The sequence below is a fragment of the Ornithorhynchus anatinus genome, chromosome 13 (assembly GCF_004115215.2).
Source record: "Ornithorhynchus anatinus isolate Pmale09 chromosome 13, mOrnAna1.pri.v4, whole genome shotgun sequence".
Lineage (NCBI taxonomy): Eukaryota > Metazoa > Chordata > Mammalia > Monotremata > Ornithorhynchidae > Ornithorhynchus > Ornithorhynchus anatinus.
Genome location: NC_041740.1, coordinates 28,242,504 through 28,260,161, shown reverse-complemented (window position 1 = coordinate 28,260,161; position 17,658 = coordinate 28,242,504). Strand labels below are relative to the sequence as shown.

Below are 17,658 nucleotides of genomic sequence, written 5' to 3'. Positions count from 1 at the left end.
ACTCAGGTCCCCTCCCCAGGCCTGCTTGGGAGCAAGAGGTGGGCAGGGCCTCTGTGCATGGAGCCTGGCCACAGGGCATAAGGGTCTGGGAGTAGGGCTGGGGGATGTCCAGATGGGGTGTGGGTCCAGAACGGGTGAGAATACTGGGATACCCCCTCCCCCCCTGCTGCAATGACAGGAGCTGCCCCTGTCCCCCAGAGCCTCAGGACCTGCTCTCTCTCCCTTTATGACTCCCAACCCCAGAGACAAAGGTTATGCCCAGCTACCACCATCCTGTGAGGAGGGGGTCCAGATGCCACTGGGCCTTCCCTCTAAGCAACCAGCTTCAGGGTCCTGACTGGGAGGCCCTGGGACAGTACCTGGCTAGTGGGGAAGCATTTGAGCCCAAGTCCCCTGGCCTTCCCTGGGCTGACCACTGGGAGACAACCTCTCTGTCCCCCCTCCCCCCCGAACCCAATCCTGGCTTCTGTGACTCTCCCTCCCCTCAAGCCTCTTCACCATCCCCATTAACGCCAATCCTGGGCTTTGTTGGACCCTCACCTGTCTGTCTTCTCTTCCCCACTGAGATGATCCCCAAAATTTAAAGTACCAGCTGGGAAGGGGCTGCAGCCCCTGCAGACTTCAATCCCCCACCCCACTGTAGCCCGCAAGAGAAGTCCATGACAAGGCCAAACTCAACCAATAAGGCTTCTCCCGCCACTCTCCAAAATACCTGGGTGAGGGGGTGGGGGGCACAGTCAGCAACTCCCAGTCTGCCCTCTCCCTAAGGGACAGACAGTACCCGGACTAAATCTTCCCAAAGCTGAGGGAGTGTGGAATCTGACCCTGTCAGAGGAGAGGAAATCCCTCCCCCTGATGTGGGCACTGGCACTTCCCACCCCAAACCCATTCCTGGCTAAGGCAGAGGGTGCTTGGTCTAAGGGTATGGGAAATTCCACCCCCACGGTTAGTGACCGGGCAGAGAGGACCCCAAGGAGGGGACCAGCCAGGCAGGTAGGAGGGCCCGGAGCTGGAGAGTGAAGGCCGAAAGAGAGGTGAGAGGAGAAACCCAGATCTTCAGCAGGGCGCAGATCTCTGGGGACAAAAAGTCCTGTCTCTTGGGGGCAGAGGGCCGGGGCTCTCTCCCGCAGGCTGGTCATGCTCCAACAGGCTGGCCCACACTGGCACACACCCAGATTTGTCTGCTCATCTGTGCCCTGGGTACCAGGTATGTGCCAGGCTTGGCGTGGTTGAAGCCTGACCAGTGCAGCCGTGACGGCCCGAACTAGGGTAGCCCAACTCCTGGCCAGAGTCGGGGCGGTGGTTGTTCTGCTGGGTCTGGACACTTCTGGCCGTGGGACTTTAACAATTTGGGGTGATCTTCAGCTCACACCTGCTCTAGGGGAAGTGGGACCCCGACTTTGGTACTGGGGAAGAGGGTGGTAGGGGAAGGGAAGAATCATGGGGTTCAGCTCCCAAGCAGCCCAAGCCACTCCCGGTTGACAACGGGTATGGCAGGAGGCATGGTGGCCTGATGGCCAGATCCCTGGGGGTCTGGAAGCCTGGGCCTTTGAGGGTCCGGGGGTCCGGTGGATCCCAGGGGCCTGCCAGGGCTGGGCTTCCCCTCATGGCAGTGCCCACAACTATCAGAGGTGCCATGCCTGGGCTGGAGGCAGGAAGAGCCTGGGGGCCAGAGAGGTCAGGGTACTGCTAAACTGGGCCGGCACATGTTCACAACTAGTACTCTGCATCCATGGAATCTGGGTACTTGGCTTCGATGATTCTGGGCGGCAGATTGTACTTGTGGGAGACACAGATAGTTGAGGGGGCAGCGCAGGTGGGGTGGCAGAGTTGAAGGGGGAGACTGACAGTTAAGGGAGACCCATTTTGTGGGGGAGACCCTGCTGAACCCCACTGTTCCCCCCGATAATGATAATAATGGTATTTGTTAAGTACTTACTCTATGCCAGACACTGTACTAAGCGCTGGGGTGGGTACAAGCAAATTGGGTTGGACACAGTCCCTGTCCCATATTGGGGCTCACAGTCTCAATCCCCACTTTACGGATGAGGCAACTGAGGCCCAGAGAAGTGAAGTCACTTGCCCAGGTTCACATAGCAGACAAGTGATGGAGCTGGGATTAGAACCCATGACCTTCTGACTCGGAGGCCCATGCTCTATCCACTATGCCATGCTGCTTCCGATAAGGCTGGGGGATAGAGGGAGCCCCTGGAGGTTTTCAAACATCATCAGCAAGGCTCAATCTTCCTCTAGACTGTAGGCTTACTGTGGGCAGGGAATGTATCCGCTATATTGTAATACTGTACTCTTCCAGGCACTTAGAATAGTGCTCTGCACTCAGCAAGTGCTCAATAAATACGAGTGACTCACTGTGGGCCCAGGTTCACAATTCTAGTCTGATCTCATTCATTCATTCACATTTATTGGGCACTTACTGTGTGCAGAGCAGCCTACATTTCCCATGCAGTCTCTAGACTGTAAGCTCATTGTGGGCTGGGAATGTGTCTGCTTATTGCTGTATTGTACTTTCCCAAGTGCTTTGTACAGTGTTCAATAAGTAAGATTGAATAAATGGCTGACTGAAAGAGATAGGCCCAAAGGCCCCCCCACCTCGGGAGAGATCGGAGGGTGCCCCTGGGAGGCAGAAGAGGTAGGGGCGGGCATCTAATGGGGATCATGGAGATCATGATGAGGGGGAAGATCATTTATTCATTCAATAGTATTTATTGAGCGCTTACTATATGCAGAACACTGTACTAAGAGCTTGGAATGTACAAATCGTAACAAAGACAGTCCCTACTCTTTCATGGGCTTACAGTCTAATTGGGGGAGACAGACAGACAAAAACAATAGAAATAAATAGAATCAAGGGGATGAACATCTCATTAAAACAATAGCAAATTAATAGAATCAAGGTGATGTACATGTTAACAAAATAAATAGGGTAATGAAAATATATACAGTTGAGCGGACGAGTACAGTGCTGAGGGGAGGGGAAGGGAGTGGGGGAGGAGCAGAGGGAAAGAGGGGAAAAGAGGGCTCAGCTGAGGGGAGGTGAAGGGGGTGGTAGAGGGGGAGCAGAGGGAAAAGAGGAGCTCAATCTGGGAAGGCCTCTTGGAGGAGGTGAGCTGTAAGTAGGGCTTTGAAGAGGGGAAGAGAATTAGTTTGGTGGAGGTGAGGAGGGAGGACGTTCCAGCACCGCGGGAGGACGTGGCCCAGGGGTCGACGGCGGTATAGGTGAGAACGCGGGACAGTGAGGAGGTGGGCGGCAGAGGAGCGGAGCATGTGGGGTGGGCAGTAGAAAGAGATAAGGGAGTAGAGGTAGGAAGGAGCAAGGTGATGAAGAGCCTCGAAGCCTAGAGTGTGAAGTATCTGTTTCATGCGGAGGTCGATAGGCAACCACTGGAGGTTTCTAAGAAGGGGAGTGACATGCCCAGAGTGTTTCTGCAGGAAGATGAGCCGGGCAGCGGAATGAAGAATAGACTGGAGCAGAGAGAGACAGGAGGAAGGGAGATCAGAGAGAAGGCTGACAATAATCCAGCCGGGATAAGATCATCTTAATGTAGGGCACCGGAGACATGCCGAACGCTCAGAGGAGCAGCAGCTGGAGCACCTGCAGCCTGGTGAAGTAGTAGATAGTTCGCTGGGGCACCCACCAGATGTAATGAGTTGGGGATAGGCCGTCTGTGGAGAGAGAGAGAGCAGGGGATCACAGGGTGGGCGCAAGTCAGGCTTACCAGACCTCAGCCTGGCCCTGGGGGCAGAGGCTCAGGGGAGTTGAGGTCGGCGTCCTCCTCCACCCCCGACAAGGCCAGGGCAGGGGGGGACTGGGAGATGGGGGGTGGAAGGAGGCCAGGCACCTGTTCCTTAAACAGGAGAGTGACCCGCTCGAACAGCTGGTTGCCGTCGATGGAGGTGAGGGAGATGTAGAGGAATAGGCTGTAGAGCACAGGCTTTGGGATCCACCGCAGCGGAAAGGGCAGCAGCAGGAGGGACAACTCCACCAGGTGTCGTTGGCCACCAGGGTGGTCAGTTGAGTGTCCTTCACACTCGCGATCCTGGGAAAAGGGGCAGGGAGGTCCGGCCTGGCCAATCCATCTTCATCTTCACAGCCATCCTCAAATCTGACAATGTCTTTGCCCTACTTCAAAGCCTTACTGAAGGCCCATCTCCTCCAAGAGGCTTTGCCGGACTAAGCTCCCCTTTCCTGTTCTCCCACTCCCTTCTGCATCACTCCGACTTGCTCCCTGCTCCCTTGATTCATCCCCCCTCCCAGCCCCACAGCACTTAGGTCCAGATCTGCCATTTATTGATTTCTGCTAATGTCTGTTTCCCCCCTAGACTGTAAGTTCTTTGTGGGTAGGGAATGTGCCTGCTATATTGTTCTATTGTATTCTCCCAAGCTCTTAGTACAGTGCTCTACATCCAGTAAGCGCTCAATAAATATGATTGAATGAATGAATGAGGGGCCTGCTGCCCCGTAACTATCCCCCCGCCAATCCGCCTGCCCAGGCCTTGTCGGGGAGGCTGGTGCTGGGGTAGAGAGGGGCTGGGGGTGGGGACAAGGGTTGGGGAAGGGATGGTGGCACTTACGTCTCATAGATGTGCCTATTCTCCACATGTTCCTCCATGAGGGCCAGGGCTCGGACGTGCATGGGGCAGTGAGGGTATGGATCCTCACTGGCATGGATCCAGGGAAGACAGAACAGGGACAACCCCATGTTGATCAGAGCCACCAGCAGCAGCTCCCAGTGGTAGGCTGTGCCCTTCACCAAACTTTGGTATGGACCACAGACATCCAGGGTCTGGCACAACCAAAACACACTCACAAACATACACACACAAATACACACGCACACACACACTCTACAAACCATGCAGGAAACAGTGGGGCCTAGTGGCAAAAGCCCAGGCCTGGGAATCAGAGGACCTGGGTTCTAATGCCGCCTCTCCCTCCCTGTGTCTGCTGGGTGGTCTTGGGCAAGTCCCTTCACCTCTCTGGGCCTCAGTTACCTCATCTGTAAAATGGGAATTAAATCCTACTCCCCCCTACTTAGACCGTGAGCCACTTGTGGGGTGGGGGCTTTGTCCAACCTGATTAACTTCTGAGTCCCCCAGAGTTTGGAACAGTGCTTGGCAGATAGAAACCTATACTTAACAACTTAGCACTTATACTAATATCACCAATAATTATGATGATACAAGGAGGGACAGAGCTGAGCCCCTCTCTCCTTACTAAGTGAGGAAGCATATAGAAAAGGGAGAGTGCTGCCCCAGGGTCCCACGACCTCTGCCTCTCAGGCTCACTTCCCAACTCATTTTATTTTTTTAATGGTATTTGTTAAGCACTTACTATGTGCCAGACACCGTACTAAGTGGTGGAGTACATACAACACTGTCAGGTTGGACAGAGTCCTTATTCTGCATGGGGCCAACAGTCTTAATCCCCATTTTATAGATGAGGTAACTGAGGCACAAAGAAGAGATGGGACTCACCCAAGGTCACACAGCAGACAAGTGGGGGAGCCAGGATCAGAACCCAGGTCCTTTTGACTCCCAGGCCCTCTCCCCTAGGCCGTACTGCTTCTCTAGGCCTGGGAACCTCAGTCCCTGGCACCGCCTCCTCCCGCTGGAACCACCTTTGAATCAATCCAAAAGATGAGGTGGAGGGAAGTCAGGGCCAGCCTGGTCGAGGCGGCGGGCAGGGGGAGGCCATCCCTGTTCTCAGGGGTGTTGGCCAGCAACGCCACGATGTTCTGCTCGATGAAGAAGAGCATGGACAGCAAGAAGCCCAGGCCTGTAGCGCTCAGGGCCGCACCAGTGGACAGCAGGTGCTTTGGTGCCAGCTCAGGCTCTTGCTGGGGTTGTAGCTGAACATGGACACTACCAGGGGGCAGAGAGGGGCCGAGAGGAGCCCACCCCCTTCCCATCCTGGTTCTTTCCCCATCCCCATCCTGGCTCTTGGCTCTCCACTCCCTCATGCCCCCGGGCTCTCTTGCTGTAGTGCCAGGGGAAGGGGCAAGTGTCACAGCCAAGTTGGTGCACTGAGCAGAACGAATGACACCCTCACCCCCGGTCGCTGTGTCGCCTTCCCCTCTTCCCACCTGGACTGAGCCAGAAAGTCCCCACGCCAACCGCTCCCGCCCCCACACTTACTCCCGAGGCCGCTCACGTCAGCCGGCAATGTGGTTCCTGCCCCAATCATCAGAGCGAAGGAAATCCTGATCTGCATGGCCGGGCCCCGTCCAGACGCTTCCTCTTCTCTCCCCAAAGCCCTTCCGCCCCCCCCCATCTGCCAGACATCTGCAGCACGGCTGGGATGATCTATCTGGCCCAGCTCAGAGTCAGGCTGGGGCCCAGAAGGTGGGCCCTGAACCCGGGCAGCCGGGGAAGAGGCCTCAGCTTTGCGGAGATGCCCTTGACCAGGGTGGGGTGGGTGGGCGATACCACAGGGGACCCCCGGAGCACACTCACTCTCTATCTCCTGGAAGCAGTAGGAGCTCACGAGGGACAAGGTGAGCACCGAGATGGGCAGTGCACAGCTGGACAGGATCTCCTGAATGTGGGAGTGCAGGTAGCGGCTGCGAAGGGCAAGCACACGGGGAACTTCTTCCTTCTGAAGCTGAGCACTACTTCTGCCACAGAGCCAGCCTCTGGATTGACCCTCGGCCTGACTCCAGTCGCTCCGTGTGTGTGTGTGTGTGTGTGCGTGCGTGTGTGTAACCCTGCCTAACTCCAGTCACTCTAGCTCTCTCAGATTCTGTGTGTGTGTGTGTGTGCACATATGAGTGTGTGTCCTTACTTACTCATCAGACCTTGAAGGCAGGGACTGTATCTCCTCCCTCTGCCTCTCCCCCAACATCCAAGTGTGTGGGGGAGGGACTGGGGGCGGGGAGGAGCCTTCTCCACATGCAGACCATCTGCCCTCTAGCCCCCCATCTCTTCCCTTGCTCCTGGGCCCCATGCACTGTCTGACTGGGACTGGGTCAGCCGCCCGGGGTCTTCAGCCTGCTCACCTCTTCTGGAACTGGTAGAGGGTGTGGCCCAGCATAAGCATGAGGCTCAGCACGGCTGCCTCCCGCCCGCAGTGCGCGAGCTAGTGCCCGCCGGTCTGGTTCTGAGGGCACAGTGAGCCACCAACTGATGAGTTCACCAGGAGGGTCAGGTTGAGGTCGAGGCCGGGGAGGTCGCGGAATGCTTCTGTCAGCTGGGGGTCGCCGCCCAAGGACTCACCAGAGTAGTATTTCTGTAAGCTGTGGGTTCAGGGAGAATAACCTATCTATAAAATTAGGGGTCCTGGATCTTCTCAGCACCTCAGTCAAGCCCGACAGAACCAGTTTCCTCCACAGAGCCTTAGCCCCAGTTTACAGAACCAGCCTCAGTGCTGAGAGTGATAGGCCCCCCTGTGCACCACCTCCTTCCTCTCCTGCCGTAACCTTTAATCATCCACATATACTCCCTTCACCTTCCCTCAGAGATTAAAACTCAACTCCTCTGCACCCTCCCTAAAAGAAGACCAGCATTCACAGCCAAGTAGTATAAGAAGCTTCTGGTAGGCAAAGTGGCTGGTCCCTCTCTTCCCATCACCAGGACCCCTTAGACATCCACCTCTAGATGGCTCTGAGTTGAGTTTAGGAAGCTCCTGCAAGATCCAGCCTGCTCATCGTGTGTCATGTGGACCACATCCAACCCAACTCATCCCCGCACAGCCTCCCACCTACATAGTGGACATACCAGTGGTCTCCCAAAACTTTAAGTGCCCTACTGAAATTCTTTCTTCTTTAGTAAGCCTTCCCTGACTAAAACTCACATCCCACCCAACCCCACCACACACACACAGACACACACACACACACACACACTTTATTTACCCTTTCAACTAACCCATGCATTTAGGTACACCCACCAAGCTGATGTTGGATTTATAAGATTGAAAGGGTACTCTGGTAGTATATGGGAGACAAGCATATCTTGAAGGTGGAAGGGAAGGAGAGCAGAAAAGTGGGGACAGGACTGTTAAGGTGGCAAGTCAGGGCTGCAGTGAACATGTCTGTTAATTCTGTTGCACTATACTCTCCTAAACATGTAGTACAATGCTCTACACATAGTAAGCATAGTAAACACCACTGATTAATTGCAGGAAGGAAGTGTCTCTTGGAATTTCCACAGCCACAGAGAAAGGCTGGAGAACAAAGAGGTATTTTGAGTGGCCAAGAAGCCTTACTGAAATGGAGTGTTAGGCCCTTCACCCAGCTGCCCACTTCCCTCACGGGCACGAATAAGGTCGGGAAAGGGAAAAGATTATATGTCCTCATAGCCTGCCACAGACACCTTTAAGGAAATCACCTAGCCCAGAAGAGCCCCTAGTAAGCATGCCAGAAAGCAGATTCAAAGTTACCCCAAACTCCACACCTCCTTCACCCCCCAAAACGATCCTCTTATCCTCCTAAACTCCACAACCCCTCACATTAAAGCCAACACACTCAACTCCAAATAGCCTCAAGCTCTGGAGGCTTATATAGGGCAGGGAGGGGTGCGGCTGGGCCCAATGTCAGTAATCCACTTGATTGGAAGCAGCTCGCTTAGAAATTAGGTGTCCCGGGCGGAAGCCCTAGCAGCTTCATTGGAAGAGAGGATGGCTTTGGGAAAGATAGGGTAGGATGGGATAGGGGATAGGGGATAAGGGATAGGATTGGATTGAATCTCTAGCATGAAAGGATTTGTCCAGGGAAACAAATTCCAAACATTGCCGGTTCCCTGCTCACATGGATATTCCAGCTCTTAGTATAGTTCTTGGCACATAGTAAGTGCTTAACAAATACCATTATTATTTTACCTTAATGGAAGATACATAGAGTTCTTTTTTTAATATTTGTTAAGCACTTTCTATGTGCCAAGATCTGCATCAGTACTGGGGTACAGACAAGCTAAAAAGATGGGACAAGGTCCTGGTCCCACATGGGACTCCTGCTTTTAATCCCCATTTTACAGAAGAGGTAATTGAGGCACAGAGACATAAAGTGACTTGCCCAAGGTCCCACAGCAGACAAGTGGAAGACCTGGAATTAGAACTCAGATCCTCTTACTCACAGGCTCATCCTCTTTCTGCCAGGTCTCTCTGCTTTTCTATATCTACTATTAGAGTAGTAGCAAGAGAAAATGAATCTACTGAAAGCAGCTTATGTGGGCAAAGATTTGCTTCCGTCTATTCTGGAATTCCTAATCCAGTTGCCAGTAGGACAATAGGACAGTTTCCTACTTTACTCGTTAAATCACTTTTAAGGGATTTTCTCTCCACCCTTCAATCTCAGGGGTCATTCTCGCTGGCTGCTACTTAAAATTTTTATTAAGCTCTTTCTATATGCTTTGCCCTGGGCTAAGCACTAGGATAGATACAAGATACTCAGTTATGACATGCCCTGTTCCACGTGGGATTCCCAATCTAAGGGATAGGGAGGGCAGATGTTTTATTCTCATTCCCATTTATGAGGATCAGAGAAGCTAAATAACTTGCTCACAATCTGAGGCGTGAATCCCCTGTTCCACGTGGGATTTCCAATCTAAGGGATAGGGAGGGTAGAGGTTTTATTCTCATTCCCATTTATGAGGATCAGAGAAGCTAAGTAACTTGCTCAAGGTCACACAGCAGGCAAGGAACAGAACTGGGAGTAGAATTTGGGCCTCATTACTCATGCCTTTTCCATTAAGATACACTGCCACACCAGTTCTCCTGTAAACCTTTAATCACTTTCCTTTTTGTTGCAGATGCATCAGATTGTGAGTGCATAAATGTTTATGGGCAAAAGAATAAAAAAGAACAGGGGAGCATGTGGATTTGTGTCTACATAAAGGGAACCCAGTTATTGGTAATGAAATGCATGAGTGTGCATTGAAATCACTTGACGTTACTCATTCGAATAGATGGAATACTTGTTATAATGAATAATTCCCACAATTTTATAAATCAATGTTATATTGAATTTTCACCTGAATTTTAGAGGTTTGATTTTTTATGTATGACCAAATTAAGAATTTAGCACCATCTTAGGAGTCTGTAGGTCATGGGTTCCAATGCCTGTTTTGGAACTTGTCTGCTGTGTGACCTTGGGTAAGTCACTTCACTTCTCTGTGCCTCAGTGCCTTCATCTGTAAAATGGGATTGAGACTGTGAGCCCATGTGAGACAGGCACTATGTCCACCTCTATTGTATCAGCCCCAGTGTTTAGAACAGTGCCTGGTACTTAATAAGCACTTAACAAATACCATCATCCTTATTATTACCCTTATTATCCTTATTATTAGAGAAGCAGTGTGGCTCAGTGGAAAGAGCATGGGCTTGGGTGTCAGAGGTCGTGGGCTCAAATCCCAGCTCTGCCACTTGTCAGCTGTGTGACTGTGGGCAAGTCACTTAACTTCTCTGTGCCTCAGTTACCTTATCTGTAAAATGGGGATTAAGATTGTGAACCTCATCTGGGACAACCTGATTACCCTGTATCTATCCCAGCACTTAGAACAGTGCTCTACACATAGTAAGCACTTAACAAATACCAACATTATTATTATAATAAAAAATAAAAGCCAGGATTTTCTGTTCTCCTCCCTTATCTTCCCACAAGTAATAAGCAAAATTTAAGAAATGTTCAGAGGTAGACAATCTCTTCAGAGTTGAAGGCCGGTCCTATGAGCCTTCAATGCCTCAACTTATTTATTTATTGTTTTCATTTGGTTGAAACCAGCAGTGGTTAGAGAGGGACAGTCTTTTAAGAATTAAAATCCATGCAACATTTATCACTACAACCAGATACTAATGACACCACTGTCCAATAATAGCATTACTCTCATTATGGGGGATAGCTGTGGAAGTTATCATTCTGGACAGCACTATTCATTCAATAGTATTTACTGAGTGCTTACTATGTGCAGAGCACTGTACTAAGCGCTTGGAATGAACAAGTCGGCAACAGATAGAGACAGTCCCTGCCCTTTGACAGGCTTACAGTCTAATCGGGGGAGACAGACAGACAAGAACAATGGCAATAAATAGAGTCAAGGGGAAGAACATCTCGTAAAAACAATGGCAACTAAATAGAATCAAGGCGATGTCCATTTCATTAACAAAATAAATATGGCAATGAAAATATATACAGTTGAGCAGACGAGTACAGTGTTGAGGGGATGGGAAGGGAGAGGGGGAGGAGCAGAGGGAAATGGGGGGAAAAGAGGATTAAGCTGCGGAGAGGTGAAGGAGGGGCGGTAGAGGGAGTAGAGGGAGAAGGGGAGCTCAGTCTGGGACGGCATCTTGGAGGAGGTGAGTTTTAAGTACGGTTTTGAAGAGGGGAAGAGAATTAGTTTGGTGGAGGTGAGGAGGGAGGGCATTCCAGGACTGCGGGAGGACGTGGCCCAGGGGTCAACGGCGGGGTAGGCGAGACCGAGGGACGGTGAGGAGGTGGGCGGCAGAGGAGCGGAGCGTGCGGGGTGGGCAGTAGAAAGAGAGGAGGGAGGAGAGGTAGGAAGGGGTAAGGTAATGGAGAGCCTTGAAGCTTAGAGTGAGAAGTTTTTGTTTGGAGCGGAGGTTGATAGGCACCCACTGGAGGTGTTTAAGAAGGGGAGTGACATACCCAGAGCATTTCTGCAGGAAGATGAGCCCGGCAGCAGAGTGGAGAATAGACTGGAGTGGGGCGAGAGAGGAGGAAGGGAGATCAGAGAGAAGGCTGATACAGTAGTCTAGTCGGGATATAACAAGAGCCCGTAGCAGTAAGGTAGTCGTTTGGGTGGAGAGGAAAGGACGGATCTTGGCGATATTGTAAAGGTGAAACTGGCAGGTCTTGGTAACGGAGCACTATTGCCCTGATCTACTCCAAGCAAGAAGTAGTGTTGTTCTGATCACAATCATTATGTTGGCAAACAAGAAACATCAACTGACATACTGCTATAACCTAGATTATTTGAGTATCTTGAGTTGGATGGATGAAGTCCAAAATTGACAAACCTCTCAGAACTGTGTTGAGAGTTAACTAAAGAGTGGTTCATAAATTTTTTTCTACAGTTCAAGATTCTCTCACTCAGTCATATTTACTGAGCACTCATTGTGTGTAGAGCACTGTACTATGCGCTTGGGAAAATACAATGCAACAATAAACAAGAGGACATCCTAGTAGAGGAGTCTGGAATCTGAGGCGATGAAAGACTGGAGAGAGAGAGAGAGAGAGAGAGAGGGAGAGAAGGAGAGAGAGAGAGAGAGAGAGAGAGAGAGAGAGATCAAGGCTGGAGATGTAGATTTGGGTGTCATCCAAACAGAGGTGGTAGTTGAAACCATGGGAGACAATGAGCTCTCCAAGGGAGTTGGTGTAGATGGAGAATAGAAGGGGACCCAGAATTGAACCTTGAGAGACCCCCAGGGTTAGGGAGGCAGAGAAGGAACCCACGAAGGAGACTGAGAATGAATGTGCAGAGAGATAAAAGGAGAAACAGGAGAGAACAGAATCAGTGAAGCCAAGGTTAGGTAATGTTTTCAGAAGAAGGGGGTGGTCCACACTGTTGAAAGCAGCTGAGAGATGGATCGAGGAAGATTAGAGGCCACTGGATTTGGCAAGAAGAAGATCATTGGTGACCTTTGAAAGGGTGGTTTCTGTGGATTGAAGGCGATAGACGCCAGTTTGGAGGCAGTCAATCTGTGAGGATGTGAAATCATTACAGAATTGCTGATACAATCTTGCAGTGTTACAATGTCCATATTAACCAGGAAAGGATCTAGCTCAGATGTCATAAATAAAGCCAGAAAACAAAGAAATGGGATTAAGCTGTCAAATACAGGCACTTAGCCCATTTTATTAGGCAACCCAAGCCTTCTTATTTTATTCATTAACTGAGATGACCTCAATCTGTAAAAGTGGTTGGAATGCATACTGACTATTGAGATAATTGTCTTTCTACTGTATAATGGAACAGTGGTTGAAACAGATAACTGAATCCAAATGGAATTTCAATTTACCTTATTCATCTCACAATCAAAATTGACAGTAAATTCCTACAATTACACCTCTTTCTACAACTAGGTCTTCCCCCACAACAAATGAGAACTCCAATCTTTCCACTTTTAAAGACGACCCCTCAATTTTGAATTCTTTCCCATTTTTCTTTTCCCAAACCAACAGTTCCACATTCACCAATAAAAAGTCTCCCAAATCAACTCCACAGAAATCCTCTTTTACCATGTCTTTGTCTCGTGGCTTTTCAATCCTTCTCCTTACCATATTAAGGGAGTTAAGTCCCTCGTATGAATATTACAAGGCAGACATGACTTCTGGTAACCAAGACACGAAACCACAAAGGCTGATTATTGCCTGCAAATGCTCCCCTGTGAACACTAGTTCTTAACTGTCATTTGTGAACTGGGGCCCTCATAACTCCACAAGTTGACTCATCGTGGTAAGGCCCCAACAGAGAGGAAGCACGCCTGGAAAACGTAAGAAAATGGGCCAACAAAAAAGTTATGGAAAGAGATTGAATTAAATTACTCGAGGGCTTCAGACAATGATTCAGAGATGGCCTTGTGTAGAAGCTAATGAGTATGCCTTCTTTTCACGAGAATTACACTGTGCATCCAAAGTGAGGTTTAACTTATTTTTTACAAGAATGGCAATTGAGTAATAATTGTACATATTTAAACATGGATAAAAATAGAATTTTTCCTCTAACTCCATTTAACTTTAATTTTGAGAACTACTGCTGAACAAGATGGGGAAAATGATTCCAAACCCAAAAGTTTTATATTCACAGATGGTTTGACTTTTGTTTAGCAAACAAACAGTGAGAGGGAGCTCAATCCATTTCACAAAGGCACACAAACTCAGTCATACACTCACACACCCATACGAGGTTTTGTATTTGAATTGGGGGGAAACCTAATGGTTTCTTAATTTTTTTTTTGTGGTAGTCATTAAGTGCTTTACCATGTTCCAGGCACTGTACAGAGTGCTGGGATAGATATAAGCTAATCAGGTTGGACACAGTCCATGTCCTCCATGGGGCTCACAGTCTTAATCCCCATTTTACAGATGAGGTAACTGAGCTACCAAGACGTGAAGTGACTTGACCAAGGTCACCTAGCAGACAAGTGGCAGAGCCCAGTTTCAAACCCAGGTCTCCTTTACTCCCAGCACCATGCTCTATCCATTAGGCCACACTACTTCTTTTCATTTTCTATTTTTAATTATGGAATTCTAGGACCAAGGTGGAGTATTCCTCAGAGCCCAGACACCCTGCCATTGTCTCTATTTCCAGTGCAAATCCACAGGATTCCTAAATCACTTTTGAGGCTGAAGAGGAATGGAAACAGGAGGTCAGCCATTACCTCCAGTTGGGTAGATGGAGCAGAGATTGAAAATGCTAAAACCAATCAGATTAAAAAATGGAAGGCTGAGAATAACATGATCAAGTTTTACAAAAACCTGAAGTGAATGGATAGAGCAAATATTACATCATATTTTCACTAAATTTCCCCAACACCATCCAAATATGGGCTCTATTCATTAGGCCATGCTGCTTCTCAAATGAATAAAATGTCATTAATGCTGTTAGGTCAGATGTAATTTATGAGGTTTTTTTAAACATTCCATTAAACTTGCTCCATGTGGCTGTAACGATGTAATGTAGGCAAGAAGCTGCTTCAATCCTCTTGGTCAGGGTGGAGTCCTGTGTGAGAAAGATACTCAGGGGTAGTTTTGTTAGGTTAATCTCAAATCTCAAATGAGTGTGACATTCTAAGATTTCTAGTATATTTTTCACACCTGAATATAGACCTAGCAGATTGACCTGGGTTCAAATAGCTTAACATAGCTTAAAGCAACAGTTCTGAACTTTGAAATTTGGATACAATTTATTTCTCATTAAGAGAATGCCTATTATTCAAAACTTAAAGGAATGAAACACTGTATAGGTACAAATCCATTAATAATTTCAAACCTCTGCTAATGCTGCTTTGTCGAGCATACTTACTGAATGCTTACTGTGTCCTAAGTGCTTGGGAGAATAGAATATAACAATAAAACAATCCTAATTTCTAAAGCTTGTCTGATCCAAAACACTGGCACTTGAGTTCAAATTGATTTCATTTCCAAACTATTATAAAACCTTATTCTGACTTTGCCCCATGATGAAATACAAACTGTCAACTAAATGTTATAAGAGAAATACTCAGAAAATAGATTTGGATTGGTGAGAATGTGGTCATAACAATACAACACAATAACAACATAAGTGAGGGGCTTTTTATGTGCAAAATGTAGCTGGGGTTGTGCGTCCCATGTTGACCTTTTAGGTCACACACTCATTCACAGGTGAGCGTAACTATTTGGGTTTCTTCCTCGAATACTATATATATATCAGTATAGTAGTATATAATAATCTTTATGGCAGTGGGATTTATTAAGTGCCTGCTGCATACAAAGCACTGAAATAAGGCCTGGAAAAAGCATAAGGATGAATATTAGACACGGTCCCTGGCCCTCACAATCTAAGTCTGGAGACCAGAAATATGTACCTCTGAGGAGTAGAGTTGACTTATTTCAGGCCTCCAAGGGACCACCTGACTTTCCTTTAGGGCAGAGCCTAGGATATATTTTGGGATTTACCTTTTGGAAATCCTGTAAGTTTTCTGAACTCCCTGAGCTCCTAAAGCAACCTGAAAACCTTAAGGGTCCCACAGAATAGACCTCTAGGGTTCTCTGATCCCTCAATTGACTGGTACATTTGGAATGCTGCCTTACCTTTATGTTGTGCATTAACTTTTATTTCCACAAGATGTTTGTCTCAACCTTGGATTTCTAAATCTAAAGAATCACTGAAGGGCACATTTGCTTTAGTCTTGGTCTTATATTTAAAGATTCCTGGTTTTGCCTGGAAAATCATCACATCTGAAATTAATTTACCCTGTACAAGTGTAACAGTAAAGATTCACAAATCAGCTTGGTTTATACGTGAGATTGGAGCTAATCCCTTGTGTATCGCCATTAATCTTCATAGGCACTAATCAGAATCCTCAGCTCAAAAGTCTTATTGTGGATCATTTTACTTGGTCAAATATGTGTGCACAAACTGATGAATACCATTCAATTCAGTTTCAGTGAGAAAATACCAATTTTAAGCCAGTATTTAAAACGGTTAAACTGGAAAAGATTACACTTCTAATAAACACCCAATAGCTTCTAGAATACATGGATTTAAATTCTTATGCAGAGCAACTGTAAGTGCTATTATGTAATGGACAATCCATTTTTTCTGGGTTTTGGCAAAGCGGACGTTACTATCACAGAGACTACATTAGTAACTGCTAGGAAATGGTTTTTGCCTTATCTGAATTTTCAAATTCTTTTCACTGGGTTCACTATTAAATTCTTCCCCAACTAAGGGTTAATAAACTGTCCTGTGGGTCAATCTCTTTTGTCCCTCTTCATTATTTTAAATATGAATCTATGAGCTAAACATTTATCAGGCCCATTTTCTCCTTAAGTCAAAGGGAATTATTAGGGAATCAAGGGTTGTTTCAGCTACCTTGCTAAAGCTTTTAATTGAGCATTACAGAAGACGAACAACAAACTTAATTTCCTACCATCAGTGGAAAAAAGATAGTCTTTCTGTGATTTCATGTGTCATTAATTGAAAACAGATTAGAAAAGACTACAGTCTATGAATATTGACTTAATGTTCTGTTCTTCAGTCTTTGTACCTAATAGATGTCACCTACAAAGAACTACAGTGCTGCCATTGTTAATGTGGATTCTGTAACTAGGCACTTTTATATTCTCCGGTTGCTTGTGAAAGATAAGGTGCAGTGTTAACATACATCCAGCAACCTAATAAACAGTGCCATAGTGCCTTCTCATTTAGAACAGCTAAGGAGCACACTAAATATTATGGGTATATTAGTTCTGAATGTCTGTGCACAATTTAAGCTTAAATAATCTCTCTAAAAGACTAAGAAGCTTTGATTTCTTAATGCTTGTTAGCAGTTAATTGTTATTTACTGGAGACATTTAGAGACATTGAAGTGCTTTGTTATTCTGTAATTGGAGATTGTGTGATCTAGGATAATGATGGTTCTTCCCCCAAAGTACCTGGCATACCGAAGTGGACTTTTAAAGAATCTCCCAAGCACTCGCCATAGAAATAAAGACTGAGTTATTCAAGATTGGCAGGATCACTTTGTGCTCTGTGATAGTGACAATAGTAAGAGGTATTCACTGGGAATGGAGGGAGCGAGAGCGAGCGAGCGAGCGAGAGAGAGAGAGGGAGAGAGAGAGAGAGAGAGAGAGACTTTCACTGTCAAACATGTGCTTAGGGCTCAGTCACCAAATGAAGATGTTAAAAGGCAAGGTAAAGCACAAGCTCTTTGAAGGCACAAGAAGATTGGGATGTGAATGGGATCCTAGAAAAAATGATAATGACTTCTCAAGAAAACTGTCATCAGCATCCTGGAAATGGCAGTTTACTTAACAATGGAGTTTATAACCTGACTTTTTTTTTTTAAAGAAACTTTTACCAAAACACAACTGGACTATTTCAAATTTCCTGAGCTCGGAGGGTGTTGTTGCCAGGGACTCAGAAGTGTGGAACTCTGCTTGGCCCCTTATCAGGGTGAGATTAGGGCTCTGGTGACTT

At 47.6% G+C, this 17,658-nt stretch overlaps 1 pseudogene; it reads right to left on the bottom strand.

Moving 5' to 3' along the window:
* Positions 1-1,716: 1,716 nt before the first annotated feature.
* On the bottom strand, positions 1,717-16,870 carry LOC114815942 (annotated as a pseudogene).
* Between the last annotated feature and the right edge of the window lie 788 nt (positions 16,871-17,658).